General features: G+C 32.8%; 1 pseudogene; it reads left to right on the forward strand.

Annotated features, from left to right (window-relative positions):
- The first annotated feature begins 6,505 nt into the window (after positions 1 to 6,505).
- Positions 6,506 to 13,242, forward strand: LOC146999638 (NADH dehydrogenase [ubiquinone] flavoprotein 2, mitochondrial pseudogene; annotated as a pseudogene).
- Positions 13,243 to 15,779: the final 2,537 nt, after the last annotated feature.

The raw sequence follows: 15,779 nt of genomic DNA on the forward strand, positions 1-15,779 counted from the left end.
GACCAGTTCTCTGTGACATCACCTATCTCGCTTACATCATAGAACCCCTATCAGGCTGGTTCCTTCTGGAGTTACACTCAGAAACGTTGAGCATCTAGAATTTATATTTTCATATGGCCTCCTAGAAATCCAAAATAAATAAATAAATAAATAAATAAATAAATAAATAAATAAATAAATAAATGAATGAATGAATGAATAAACGAATAAACGAATAAACGAATAAATAACGAATAAATAAATGAATAAATCAATAAGCGAATACGCAAATAAGTGAATAAATTAAACGAATAAATGAAGAAATGAATAAATAATAATAAATGAATAAATGAATAAATGAAATGAATAAATGAATAAATGAATAGATGAATAGATGAATAAATGAATAAATGAATAAATGAATAAATGAATAAATGAATAAATGAATAATTGAATAATTGAATAATTGAATAAATGAATCCCTATAAAAATGGCCTGATTTCCTGATTCACATGCTGCCCAAGTAGATTCACTCTTGCACCATTTTTATTGTGTATTTGCTTTTCTTGTTTGTTTGTTTGTTTTGTTTTTTTGTTTGTTTACTTTTTTTTTTTATTTTCCTTCTGTGAAAGTCTTCGGTGTCTGGCATACCAACATACTTGGTGGTTATTTTTCCTGTACCAATCTTTCCCTTGGTTATCTTTAAGCTGTTCTTGGAATCAGAAATGTTGCCAGACTCTTGAGGCAACACACAGGATAGCACAATATTCACTTTATGAAAACCCACAGTTAGAGGAGGACAATTTTTATTCAAACAAAGCTGGAATTTAATAGGATTGAATACATTGCATTGAAGCCAATTGCAATCATGAATTATGTATTCTTTGTAAAGTGCAAGGAAATCATAGACCTTGGGTCTGCTTTCAAATTTGAGTTAAACTTAAAAGAAACCCGATATCTACCAGTCACATTTTAAATGTCTTTAAAATTTACCAGCATTTCTGGTTACAAGGAAATTCGTAGATTAAATGCAGTAAAACAGGAAGAAATAGATAATGTAATTTTACTTTTGAAATATGGGTAGACAGAATTCTGGACATAGGTAAGAATGGAATTTACTTACAAATTAGAGGGCACTTTAATTGTTCATGCCACATTGATCTTAAGTGCTTAAAAAATGTTTTTTCAGTCCCCTCCACACATTACATCCTCTTTATAGGGGATGACCCTAACTACATAGTGGGTTAGATTCTTCCAGGTCAGCCACCAACAAAAGATCATTCCTTACAGAGGTGACCACAGGCCAGTGTGATGGAGACAGTGTTCATCTGAGGTACTATCCTCCCAGGTTGATTTACGTTCTAAAAAAATCTAAGAAGCACCTCTACACATCCATATCATCAATGTTGATTGTTATACTGTGTGAAATAGACAAGCTATGGAGGAAATATAGATGCCAGCCCCACTGGATGAATTTCTTAAAAATGAGAGAGAGAGAGAGAGAGAGAGAGAGAGAGAGAGAGAGAGAGAGAGAGAGAGAGAGAGAGAGAGAAGGAGAGAGGTATTTCTCATCAAATTGTGTTAGGTGAGACAAGCTAAAATCAAAATGACAATTGTCAATTTATAATTTTAATAAGGCACATTAAATAAAAGGAGATATTTTGGAAGAGTAAGGGCACCAGCAGGGGGGTCTGAGAAGATAGAAATGGAGGATAGTGGGGAGGATGAAAATGGTTAAAGGTCACTATTGACCTGTGCAAAGAGTCACAACAAAGCCCAGTGACTTGTACATTTAAAGCACATTGGTATTAAGTAGCTGATTCTAAATGATGGTTTGATTAAATTGGGAATTTTAGCTTCAAGACACTATTAAATTTATTTATGTTTCTACTCTCATGTGGATGTTGCATTTTGAGCTGGATATGGGTGACAGGATATGGCAAAGTGATTAAGTTTTGTATATCATTATGCATCAAAAAAAAGTCACTCAGTGGGCTGCCATGCTTTCACAGGGAAGAAAGTAGCTAGAGATTTTAAGTGTACATGAGGTATAAAGAATATTGCCCCCACACTACTATAGATTTTCAAATATTCACCTTCATATAATGCTTCAATGTGTTTCCGCAAATGTAATTTTCTGTAGACTAATCCTCAGGTTTTAATATATTTGGAAAAATTGGACTGGGTCAGGAGGGATAGGACCTACAAATAAAAATCAATGAATAATGCTGTCATAGAAAAGGTTTAATTATGACAGGGAGTTTGTTTCCCTGTTACTAGCCCATTGGATCCCTTCTGTGAGGGCAACATCCAACGAGAATTTCTTCATCTACTGATGGTGTCTTCATCTTGAATTTCCTGGCTCCTGAAAAGAAGTCATGCAAAATATGCTTCATTATATACTAGAAATCAGTGTCATTTTTTTGTCAATACAAGATGTATGATTATGTCTCAAAATCATGAGCAACTGGGCCATAGAGGAAAAAAAATAGGCTATTTGTGCTGACTAAAGACGGGATGAGTTCAGTATTATCATGTGCACTCTTCGTGAAAGAAAGCAGCATAGCAGGTGAGAATAGATCAGAGAAATACAGCCCAGGAGGGACTCTGCCATCTGCTGTTGGCCTTGGAGATATAAAGGAACACTACATAAGGGATCCCTAGAAAGAGTGCCAGCCACTGCTTTTAGCTAGTGGAACCAGTTTTAGAATCATCATTTTCTAGATTTTAAAAGAAAACAAGATTACTCTAATTTACTAAGTATGGCCATTTGATACATCAGTGATCATCAACAAGGTGTACAGGTTTGGACAGAAGTATGGGGACTCAGAAAAAGCCTGTTCTTGGAACTCCCTCTGCCTTCAAGTGAGCAGACATCTTCCCAGCAACACTAGTAAACACTCTATATTGGTAATGGTACCCCCATCGTGTCCAGATTAGTGGTTTTCAAACCATTGGTTGAGACTCCTCTCAGGGCTCAAACAACCTTTTTAAAAGTATCCCATATCAAATATCTTGTTTATAAGATATATACATTACAATCGATGACTATAACAAAATTATAATTTGAAGTTGAAATTAAATAACATTAAGGTTTGGGAGCTGTGTTTTAAAGGATTACAATATTGGGAAAATTGAGTATTTCTATTTCTGACTACTCTAAATCATGCCTGTCAGTATCATCTGGAGGAATAACCCCCTCTATTCAATCTGGAACTCCCGGAAAAATTAATACATAACCCAAAATTATGAAAGTTAAACAGCGGCTGTACCATAGTCTATAAGCAGGGCATGCTGACATATTAAGCAAATGAGGAAAAAAAGTAAATCACTGTGACTCCATGATATTTTGCCAAATGAGAAGCAGAGGAGTAAAAGCATTACCCAAGTGGTGACATCAAGAGGAAAGCATTGTCAGAATAACTAGCAAAATTTTTAAATACATGCCCTAAAGTCTGGATTTAAATTAGGTGAGAATCTTCCAAAGCAAAAGGAAGTGCAGAATCTTGAAGAAGGAGTTGAGGAAACAAGAGAAAAGCAAAGGGGAATTAACCAAATAAAAACAGTCAGAAGAAGTAGGTATGAAAGACATATCTGGGTAAGATGAACAGAGAAGTGGAGGTTAGAGGAGGCAGAAGGGACTGAGAAGATGGCTCACAGCTTAGGAACACTGGTTGCTTTTGAAGAGGAACAGGGTTCAATTTCTAGCACTCACATAGTGGTTCACAACAATCTGCAATTGTAGTTCCAGAGAATCTGATCACACACACACACAAACACACACACACAGACAAAGACACAGAGATACACAGACACACAGACACACACAGACACACATACACACACATATCCCATAGAGAAAAACTTTTAAAATATTTTACATAACAAATAAAAAAACCAAAAGAGCCTAATATAGAGTATTCCCTTTTAAGACTAGCATTCAGAAGCAGGCTGATCTGTGTTAGTTTAATACCTTCCTGGTTCATATGCTTTTTTAGAATTTTACGCTTTTTTTTTTGTTTGTTTGTTTATTTGGTTTTTTAGGTTTGAAACACTGACCAAAACAATAAGGCAGACAATCTGAATGTACCCACATTCTTCTCCCTCTGCCTCTCCCTTTCCCTTTCCCTTTCCCTTTCCCTTTCCCTCTCCCTCTCCCTCTCCCTCTTTCTTTCTTTCTTTCTTTCTTTCTTTCTTTCTTTCTTTCTTTCTTTCTTTCTTCTTCTTTCTTTCTTTCTTTCTCTCTCTCTTTCTATCTTTCTTTCTTTCTTTCTTTCTTTCTTTCTTTCTTTCTTTCTTTCTTTCTTTCTTTCTTTCTCTTTCCTGCTTCCTTCCTAATTTTATCTCTTTGTCTCTCTCTTTATTTTTTTGTCTTTATTTGCTTTTTTCTTTTTTTCTATCATTTTCTCACTCTCCCCTCATTCCTTCCTTCTTTCTTTCCTTCCTTCATCCTTGCTTCAATCATTCCTTCCTTCTTTCTTTCCTCCCTTCTTTCACTCTCTCTCACTCTCTTCCTCTTTCATTCTTTTCTTTATTTCTTTGTTTCTTTCTGTATTACTTTCTCTCAATCTCTAAAAAGATATAAATATTTCAAAATGATCCCATGCATCCTATTTGATCACACAGGACAAGGCTGAAGTCAATTAAAGCTTAAATTAAAAACCAAACACTTAAATAAAATAAAATCATTTAAAAAATAAAGAAAACACTAAAAAACTACAATAGAAACCTGAAAAAGAAGAAACTCTAAATCACTTTTCTAAAAATTCTACAAATCCTTTTAAAATACCATAGGAATCTAAAATGAATACACATGAAGCCGAAATATCCCTATAACGTTTGCTTATTTATTTATTTATTTATTTATTCATTCATTCATTCATTCATTCATTCATTCATTCATTCATTCATTCATACATTCATTCACTCATTTATTTATTTTAAATTTATTTTGTATATTTTGTAAATTCTCTCTTTCTCCCTATGTTTCTGTCTCTGAATCTTTCTTTATCCCTTCCTCTATCTCTGTCTCTGTCTCTGTCTGTCTCTCTTTCTCTCTTTCTTTCTTTCTTTCTTTCTTTCTTTCTTTCTTTCTTTCTCTCTCTCATTCTTCCTTCCTTCCTTCCTTCCTTCCTTCCTTCCTTCCTTCTTTCCTTCCTTCTTTCTTTCCTTCCTTCCTTCCTTCCTTCCTTCCTTCCTTCCTTCCATCCTTCTTCCTTTCATCCTCTCTCTCTCCAGTTTTTCTTTTTTCTTTTTCTTTCATTTTTTGTTTGTTTTTTTCTAACTTTCTCTCTCTCTCTCTCTCTCTCTCTCTCTCTCTCTCTCTCTCTCTCTCTCTCTCTCTCTCTCTCTCTCTCTCTGTCTCTCTCTCCCTCTCTCCCTCTGTTAATTATTTTTTGAGTCTTTTTGATTTGGTTTTTCTGTGTATCTCTTACTGTCCTCCGCTTCCTGTAGAGACCATGCTGAACTCTGATTAAAAAAATCACTTACATCTGCCTCTCAATAGTTGGAATTAAAGGCATGTTCAACACTGCCTGGCAAAACCAAAATAATGAAACACCAAAGATAAAACCCTAATTTTTTTTTTTTTTTGGAAAAAAGAGAACAACAAAAATTACAACAACAACAAAAAAAACTACAAGATATAAAGTACAATACTTCAAAAAATGAAATCAGTTAAAGCATAAATTAAAACCGAAACCCTAAAGTATACTAACATAATTAAAAAAACAAACAAAACAAAACAAATCAGAACAAAAAAAAATACATTAGAATCTCGAAACCAGAAACGCTAAATTACTATACTCAAGTCCCTAAAAAATTTTGAAATACTCTAGAAATCTGAAAAGAATACACAAGAAGCGGAAATATGCCTAAGATATTTATTTATTTATTTATTTATATTCATAATTACTTATTTATTTAATAAATTTTGACTTTCTCTCTTTCTATCTTTCTTTCTCTTTCACCCCTCTTCCTAACTTTATCTCTTTGTCTCTTTATTTCTTGTCTTTATTTTTTTTCCTTTTTTCTATCTTTTCCTCACTCTCCCTTCCTTCTTCCTTCCTTCCTTCCTTCCTTCCTTCCTTCCTTCCTTCCTTCCTTCCTTCCTTCCTATCATTATCTCTCACTCTCTCTGTCTTTCTTTCTTTTTCTTTAGTTCTTTGGTTTTTTTTTTTCTATATTACTTTCTCCCTCTGTCACAAAGATATAAATATTTCGAATTGATCCCATGCATCTTATCTTATCACCTAGGAAAAGTCTAAAGTCAATTAAACCTTAATTTAAAACCCAAACACTTAAACAAACTAAAATCATTAAAAAAAGAAAGAAAACACTAAAAATACATTAGAAGCCTGAAAAACAAGAAACTCTAAATCACTATTCTAAAAACTCTACAAATCCTTTTAAAATACCATACAAATCCAAAAAGAATACACATGAACCTGTAATATCCTTAAAACGTTTGTTTGTTTATTTATTTTAAATTAATTTTGTAAATTTTATAAATTTTGTCTTTTTCCCTATGTTTTTTTCTGTCTCTTTCTCTCTTTCTCCCTTCCTCTCTTTGTTTCTTTCTTCCTTTCTCTCTCTCTTTGATCATTCCTTCCTTCCTTGCTTCCTTTCTTCCTTCCTTCCTATATCTCTCCCTCTTTTTCTTATTTTTTCTTTTTCTTTCCTTGTTTGTTTTATTCTTTCTAAATTTCTTCTCTCTCTCTCTCTCTCTCTCTCTCTCTCTCTCTCTTTCTCTCTGACCCTCTCTCTCTCTCTCTGTGTCTCTATCTCTCTCTCTCTGACCTTATCACTCTCTCTCTCTCTCTGTGTCTCTCTTTCTCTGTGTCTCTTTCTCCCTCTGTTTTTTTTTTTTTTTTTTGAGGTTTTTAGATTGGGTTTTTCTGTGTATCTCTTATTGTCCTCTAGCCTCCTATAGAGACCATGCTGAACTCAAAGTAAAAAAAAAAAAAAAAATCACTTACATCTGCCTCTCAATAGTTTGAATTAAAGGCATGGTCAACACTGCCTGGCAAAACCAAAACAATGAAACGCCAAATATAAAACCCTAAATTTTTTTTTTTGGAAAAAAGAGAACAACAAAAATTACAACAACAAAAACAAAACTATAAGAAATACAGTAAAATGCATTAAAAATGAAATCACTTAAAGCATAAATTAAAATCGAAACCCTAAAATACAGTAACATCATTAAAAAAACAAAACAAAACAAAACAAAACAGAACAAAAAAAAAATTAGAAGCCTGAAAAACAAGAAAATCTAAATCACTATACTAAAGACTCTACAAAACTTTTGAAATACTCTAGAAATCTGAAAAGAATACACAATAAGCCAAAATATGCCTAAGATATCTATTTATTTATTTATTTATTTATGATTACTAATTTATTTAATAAATTCTGTATTTCTCTTTCTCTCTTTCTCTCTTTCTCTCTTTCTCTCTTTCTCTCTTTCTCACTTTCTCTCTTTCTTTCTCTCTCCCTTTCTCTCTCCCTTTCTTTCTTTCTTTCTTTCTTTCTTTCTTTCTTTCTTTCTTTCTTTCTTTCTTTCTTTCTTTCTTTCTGTTTCCTACTTCCTTCCTAACTTTATCTCTTCGTTTCTCTTTTTCTTTATTTTTTGTCTTTATTTATTTTTTCTATCATTTTTCTCTCTCTACCCTCTTTCCTTCATTCTTTCTTTCCTTCCTTCATCTTTCCTTCAATCCTTCCTTCCTTCCTTATTTCCTCCCTTCCTCTCACTCTCTCTCTTTCATTCTTTTTCTTTATTTCTTTGTTTCTAACTGTATTACTTTCTCTCTATCTATTAACAGATATAAATAAATCGAAATAATCCCATGTATCCTATTTGATCACCCTGGACAAGGCTGATGTCAATTAAAGCTTTAATTAAAAACCAAACCTTAAATACACTAAAATCATTTAAAGAAAACACTAAAAATACAATAGAATCCTGAAAATCAAGAAACTCTAAATCACTTTTCTAAAAACTCTACAAAACCTTTTAAAATACCATAGAAATCTAAAAAGAATACACGTGGAGCCGAAATTTGCCTAAAATATTTATTTGTTTATTTGTTTATCTATTTATCTATTCATTTATTTATTTGTATGTTTTTTTTTAATTATTTTTTTATATTTTATAAATTCTGTCTTTCTCCCTATGTTTCCATTTCTGAATCTTTCTCCTTTTCTCTTTCTTTCTTTCTTTCTTTCTTTCTTTCTTTCTTTCTTTCTTTCTTTCTCTCTCTCTCTTTCTTTCTATCTTTCTTTCTTTCTATTTCTTCCATCGTTCCTTTCCTTCTTTCTCTCTCCCTTCCTTCCTTCCTCCCTTCCTTCCTTCCTTCCTTCCTTCCTTCCTTCCTTCCTTCCTTCCTTCCTTCCTTCCTTCCGTTCTTCCTTTCTTCCTACCTTTCTACCTCTATCTCTCTCTCTTTCTTTTTTCTTTTTCTTTCCTTGTTTGTTTTTTCTTTCTAAGTTTCTATCTCTCTCTCTCACTCTCAGTCTCTCTCAGTCTCTCTCACTCTCTATTTCTCTCTCTGACTCTCTCTCCCTCTGTTTATTAATTTTTTTGAGTTGTTTATATTGGGTTTTTCTTTGTATCTCTTACTGTTTTCCAGCTTTGCGAAATCATTAAAGTTCATTAAAAAAAAAAAAAAGAAAACACTAAAAATAAAATAGAAGCCTAAAAAACAAGAAACTCTAATACACTTTTCTAAAACTCTACAAATCCTTTTATAATACCATAGAAATCTAAAATGAATACACATAAAGCTGAAAAATCCCTAAAACGTTTATTCATTTATTTATTTATTTATTTTTAACTAATTTTGTATATTTCATAAATTCTGTCTTTCTCCATATGTTTCCATCTCTGAATCGTTCCCTCTTTCTCCCTTTCCCTCTCTTATTTTCTTTCTTTCTTTCTTTCTTTCTTTCTTTCTTTCATTCTTTCTTTCTTTCTTTCTTTCTTTCTTTCTTTCTTTCTTTCTTTCTTTCTGTTTCCTCCTTTCTTCCAAACTTTATCTCTCTGTCTCTCTTTTTCTTTATGTTTTGCCTTTATTTGTTTTTTTTTTCTTTTTTTATCTATCAATTTCTCACTCTCCCCTCCTTCCTTCCTTCTTTTCTTCCTTCCTCTCACACTCTCTCACTCTCACTCTTTCAATCTTTTTCTTTCTTTCTTTCTTTCTTTCAATATTACTTTCTCTCTATCTCTTAACAGATATAAATATATCGAAATAATCCCATGAATCTGATCTGAACCACAGGACTACAGATTAGTGTCACATCCTTTATATAGGAGTATAGACTGAACATAATAATTTGTTTCTATTGAGCAAAATAAAACAAAATGATTGGGTTGCAAAACACTGGGAATTCCACTCCCTTTGGCTGTTACTGAGGCCTTCTTACTTGCTCAGCTCTATGAAATGAACTTTCATGTTGTGATGGTTTGTACATGCTCATCTTAGGAGTGGCACTATTAGAAGTAGGTGTGGTCTTTTTGGATTAGCTGTGTCACTGTGGATGTTCTGATCTGAACACCCAATTCTGACGTCAATTAAAGCTTAAATTAAAAACCCAAACTTAAATACACTAAAATCTTTAAAAGAAAAAAAATAAAGAAAACACTAAAAATACAATAGAAGCCTGTAAATCAGAATGTGTCCCCTCATAAGTTGGGTCGACCCAATGAATGGCCACACATCCATATGCATTTAAGCGGCAATAATTCAACTTATTGGGCTTTCAAACAAACATAAGTATGAAGTAGATGGGGTTGAATTGATGAGTACATATGGGTATTGGTAAATACTGGGAAATGAAAAGTAGATGTGATCATCCTTCATTGTATTCCTATATGAAATTATCAAAAATAAAGAAAAAACATTAAAAATGAGTTGTTTGTTTCTAAACACACTAAGTACATAAAGATCATTTTTAATACTTATAAATATGAATTTCTGCCCTTTCCAATTTATAACCCCTATGACAATCCTGAGTGCACTATTTACTTATTCTCATGCATTAAATTATTCTTAAATTTAGTGACATAAGCTCATAATTGCTGTCATGTCCCAAAGCAAGTAGACCAAATCTCTGAGTTCAAGTTTCTGAGTATTCTACTTTTGGCCTTCACAGAGCCTATTGTTAATCTAATATTTTAATTATAAAGATCCTTCTTTTTGATAGCCCTTTCATGGTAGCCTCTGACTTTTTACAAATTGTTAGGCTGTCTCACTAATTACACACTGACTTGTTGCTTCTGCCTGTTTTCTGTGTGTCAGACTTGCCACAGAACATGATAAAACGTGGGTCTTTCTTAGACTTTCACTTCTATGAACAGATAACATGACCAAGGTCCTTAATTTAGTTGGAGCTGCTTACAGTTTCAGAGACTTAGTACATTACATCAAGAAGTGAGCATGACAGTGTTTGGGCAGTCATGGTTTAGGAGGAGCTGAGAGTTCTACAACTTCATCTGAAGGCTGCTTGCAGAATATTGACTTACAGGCCTCTAGTATAAGGGTCTTAAAGCCTACACCCACAGTGACACAGCTAATCCAAAAAGACCACACCTACTTCTAATAGTGCCACTCCCTGAGATGAGCATGTACAAACCATCACAACATGAAAGTTCATTTCATAGAGCTGAGCAAGTAAGAAGGCCTCAGTAACAGCCAAAGGGAGTGGAATTCCCAGTGTTTTGCAACCCAATTATTTTGTTTTATTTTGTTCATTAGAAACAAATTATTATGTTCAGTCTATACTCCTATATAAAGGATGTGTCACTAATATGTAGTCCTGTGGTCACTGGGACTTATACATGAACCTGTGTATTATATTTAGTAATCATCTTTAATTAAAAAGTATATGCTTATGTTAATTATATTTAATAGATATTTTTGAGCACTGTTAAAAACATCATTTGAACTTAGTCACATAACCACTAAACTAATTAAAAATATATGATATTAATACAATTTGCTTAAACATTACCTGATTCAGATGCTTAGATAAAAAGCTTGGAGCACAGATCCCAAACACATAGTCTAATCCTCTACATATCATCCAATTCTTGGCAACAGCAAGTAAACCACAAATGTCCCACCCAAGTTTTGCTACCCATATGCTTGGGACACTGGCAATTAGTGGTTCCTAGATCCTTAGCACACATCCCAAACTTCCTTTGTCATCCTTTAGCTCTGAGTACTGACAGATAAGGAGTCACCAGACCCTGACACTGGGCCTGAATTCCCCAAGATCCAGGTGTGGACCAAGCCACAATGCACAAATGATTGGTTCCCTGTTTCAAATTGCACTCTAAAACTAACTCCAGATGTGGAAGTCAAAGCACAGAAAGAAAGAAAAGAAGAGCAGAAAGATACTATACCTCTCATAAAAGTTACAAACCACATCATAATGCCCCCAGTGAAAATAACCTTGAAAACCTACCAGAAACATTTTAAATAAATAGTAAATCATGTTCAGATGACAAGAATATATTCCAGGATAATAAAAGGAGTTGATTACTTAGTATTTACCTTTGAAATGTGTTCAACCCAAGTTATAAAGCCTTTAGAGGGGGACCATGGAAGACAAAGTGTTGTAACACTTTTAGGTAGTAAGCTGATTATTTTCAAGTACAACATTGACAGTTTATGGAAAATGTTTTTAAAGCTTATGATCCATGCAGGATTGGAGATATTTAAACTCTCCAGTATTTTATAGGTATAATAATTTCAATAAAAATAGGAAGAGATGAGGTAACACTTCATTTTCTACATATGAAAGTCAAAGAATATTCTAGGACTTTCTAAAGAAACATGACCCTGGAAATGATAGATGTGACTATCTAGTTCACTTTCATTAAAATAAGGATTACAGAAAATAAATGATCAATCTATTTTTAAATTACCACTATTACTCTCATATACTTTATGTTAAAATTGCATAGTACATTAAATGGCTATTCAATGAATGTTAGTTTTTATGCTAATTCTTGATAAAACTTACAATAAACATATTATATAACATACTGGGATTCTTGATAATATTAATAATATTTATATGTTCTAAAACCTAAATTTATAACATTGTATTTGCTTAAAAGTACCACGTTTATTAACATCATAAATGGAAATAAAGTTATGTTAAGATTAATTTGCATCTATACAATTTAACTATGCTCAAAATTCATCTAATTGAATAATAGCATTTTTCGAAAATTAAACTCTTATTTTAAATAAGATACTTTTAACTTAGAATACAAAATCAATAATATTTTTTGAAAAACAACAGAAATACTTGTTTTGTAATATAACTAGAGAAATACTTTTTAAAAAACTCGTTCAAATAGACTAATATTATACAAGCAATACAATCTTCAAAACTTGTTAGAAGAAAAATTATATAGGTGTTTAAGTATTTCAGCATGTATTTTGAAAATGGTTTATGGCTTCTCTTGTAAAGTTTATAAAAACTGTAATTGAAATTGTGTAATAAATTTACTTGTCTATTGATCTAGCCAGACACTACTTCACTATAAAAAATCTTCTTTACATTCAGAACCAGCCTTGAGCAGCCAGGATAGGAGAATATTGTGGCCAGTCATGTTCTGAATACATGCGAGGAGCCTTATTTGTGCATTGTAATCCTCCTGAGAATTACCCAGATACTCCATTTGATTCTACACCAGGAAAGTATAAGATAATGGAAGCAGTAATAAAAAATTACCCAGATGGGCATAAAGCAGTTCTGCTGCCTGTCCTGGATCTACCACAAAGGCAGAATAGAAGGTTTTTCCTCTCTGCTGTGAACAAGGTGGCAGAAGTTTTAGAACTACCTCTAATGAGAGTATGCAAAGTAAAAACTTTTTATACAATGTATAATCAAAAGCCAGTTTCATGTATGTACTAGTATCTTTGCATGCTTGAGATTCTGAGAGACTGGAGACCCTTCAGAGAATGCTTACAACAAAAGGTAGATGCACTACACCTGAAAAACTATTCACTGTTATGGAAGGTGAATACTTCAGGATGTGTAAATGCACCAATGATTCAAATAAATGACAACTTCTATGAGGATCTAACAACCAAGGTTATTGAAGATAATACTAATGAACTCAGAACTGGAAAAGTTCCAAAGCGTGGGCCAAGAAGTGTCTGGTTCTATTTTGAGCCAGCTGGAGGCCTTCCTTCTTTGACTGAACCACCCAAACAACCTAGCATTGGTGTAGAAGAAAGACTTTAACTTATATTCACTGTAGAGATGTCACTGGAGAAATAAAATATGAAATTATTTACATTTTTTTAAATCCTCTTTATTTTCCCAGTACTTCCAGTTATGCATTTTGCTTGGTGAATTCTTTTCCTTTAATAATTGGTTTTCATGATCTGCTATGATAGACTATTATCACCAATTGGTGCTTTAAAAGGAACAGTAGTGAAAGCCATTACACAGGGTCAGAGCATTAGTGATTCACTGATAGACTATAACAGAAAGACCCTGATGGCAGATAAAAATATACAGCTTTTATTTCATGTTATTATTAAGAGCCACTGAATTTAAAATGGGAAAAAAGCCAGCCACATATTACTCATTATAGCTCAAATAAATTAAAGTATTAATTTTATATTTCTCTAATCACATATTCATTCAATATTGTTCTCATTTGCTGCCTTCCAAGACTGGCATTTATAATTTGACTATTCATCAGAAATATGTAAGGCTTTTACAAGAAAAAAATCCTTTTTCATTGTAAATGAATCTATAAGATAATAATACCTAGTTTCCTGAAACACTTAGACTATAAAGAAAATTTTTTAGATGGTAAAACTTATAAAATTATGTATTAAATTGAAATGAGAATATGGAACATTGCACAAGGGCATCTTCCTGCAGTAGCAATGAATTTGAGCCATGTGATAAGATCCAGGAGTGATATGATAATTCAGACAAATTAAAGAAGTAGGTTAAAGTCCAGTCCATGTTGCTAACAATTGTGAGCAAGGCTGGAAAAGAAATGCAGAAGTTTTCAGGTAGAATACCAGAGGAAGTGATCTCTTCAGTGTTCTATCTCTGTGAAGAAAAACATTCAAGAGTGATTTGCTTACAGTCCACTGTCGTTATGGAGGGTAGCCTGGTGGCATGCAGACACAGGTGCTGGTGAAGTCACTGAGGATTCTATTACTGGATTCACAGGGACCAGCAAGAATAAGACACTGGCACTGATCTGACAGTCTTTCACCGACAAGGTCATATTTCCTCCTACAAGGCCTCACCTACTAGTACAAGGCCACATCTTCTAATTTCTCTGAAGTAGTGCCATTCCCTTATGACCAAGCACTGGAATACATGAGCCCACAGGTGTCATTCTTTTTTTTTTTTTTTTTCGTTTTTTCGAGACAGGTGTCATTCTTATTCAAACCACTGCATAAAGCAAAATTAGAAATCCACTGAAGTATAATTTTTGCTTTGTTCGTAATTAAAATTATTTTCAGGACACCATGTAAATAGTGAGAGCTATGCTTTATCCAAGTTGAACTGCTCTTGTCTGTAGTTACCATTAATATGACTTTGAATAGTTTATTTTTTGGTATATATTCTTTAGTAATTTAAATATTAAATAGGGTTGGAAGGAAGGCACAGTGAATAAAAGTGCTTGCTGCTAATCCTGGAGTACTGCACTTGATCCTTGGACACTACAATATATACGCTAGAATGGAATCACAAATTTTCCTCCGACTTCTGCATAAGCACAACCCACATGCACTGAATAAAAATGTAAAACTAAATTAATAATTAGTTAAATGTAAAGTTAAATTAATTAACTTACTTTTTAAAGCAGGGCTACGGAGAAGACCCATTAGTGACTCATGCATTATGCTAATTTAGGGTACCAAGTTCTGTTCAGAGCACCCATATCAGACAGCTCACAACATTGGATAAGTACATCTCTAGCTGTTGGGAGTCTTAATTTTGACTTCTAGATCCATTGTCAATATCACCTGCATATATCAACATTCTAACATATATATTTTGTTGAAGCTATGTTTTAAATCTTTACAGACAGAAATAAAGTTTATATTAATGACTCAAAATTATATTGTAGCATAAATTAAGGATACAAATTCTAAGTTAACAGAATGTTGAATTTAGTAATTTCATTAACATATGAGAGAAGTGTTTTCCTAGGACAATGTTCTCTGTTGTATTTAAGTTCTGTTTTAAAGTTGTATAAAAAGTATATATTTTATGTGCCCTTTGTGGACAGGCATTTTGAAACCCATGTACCTATAGTTCACTCATGATATATTTATCTGTAATTTTGTATAAGTGCATGTGTGTGTGTATGTGTGTGTATGTATATATGTATATATGTATATATGTATATATGTATATATGTATGTATATATATATATAATGCATGTATATGCATATATATGTATATATAATGTATATCTATATATACGGCATAGAAATATATCATAATTCATTCTCTCTGATTAATAAATTTTATTTTTCATGCTTTATTATATGTGTTTGGGTGGGTTTGCCCACACATGTATCTGGGCATTGTGTGTGTATGTGCTGTTTCTGGATACAACAAGAGGAATCAGATCTCTTCAAACTGGAGTTACAGGAATTTCTTACTTGCCATATGGGTGTTGGGATTAGAAGAGAGCTCTTGCAGGAGAAGCAATTGCTCTTAACTGCAGAAGCATATCTCCATTCGCAGGAGAGATAACATAGAGTCGTTTCTAGTTAAATGTCTTATAAATAGAGTT

The sequence above is a fragment of the Mus caroli genome, unplaced genomic scaffold, assembly GCF_978045245.1.
Source record: "Mus caroli unplaced genomic scaffold, Mus_caroli_1 scaffold_196, whole genome shotgun sequence".
NCBI lineage: Eukaryota > Metazoa > Chordata > Mammalia > Rodentia > Muridae > Mus > Mus caroli.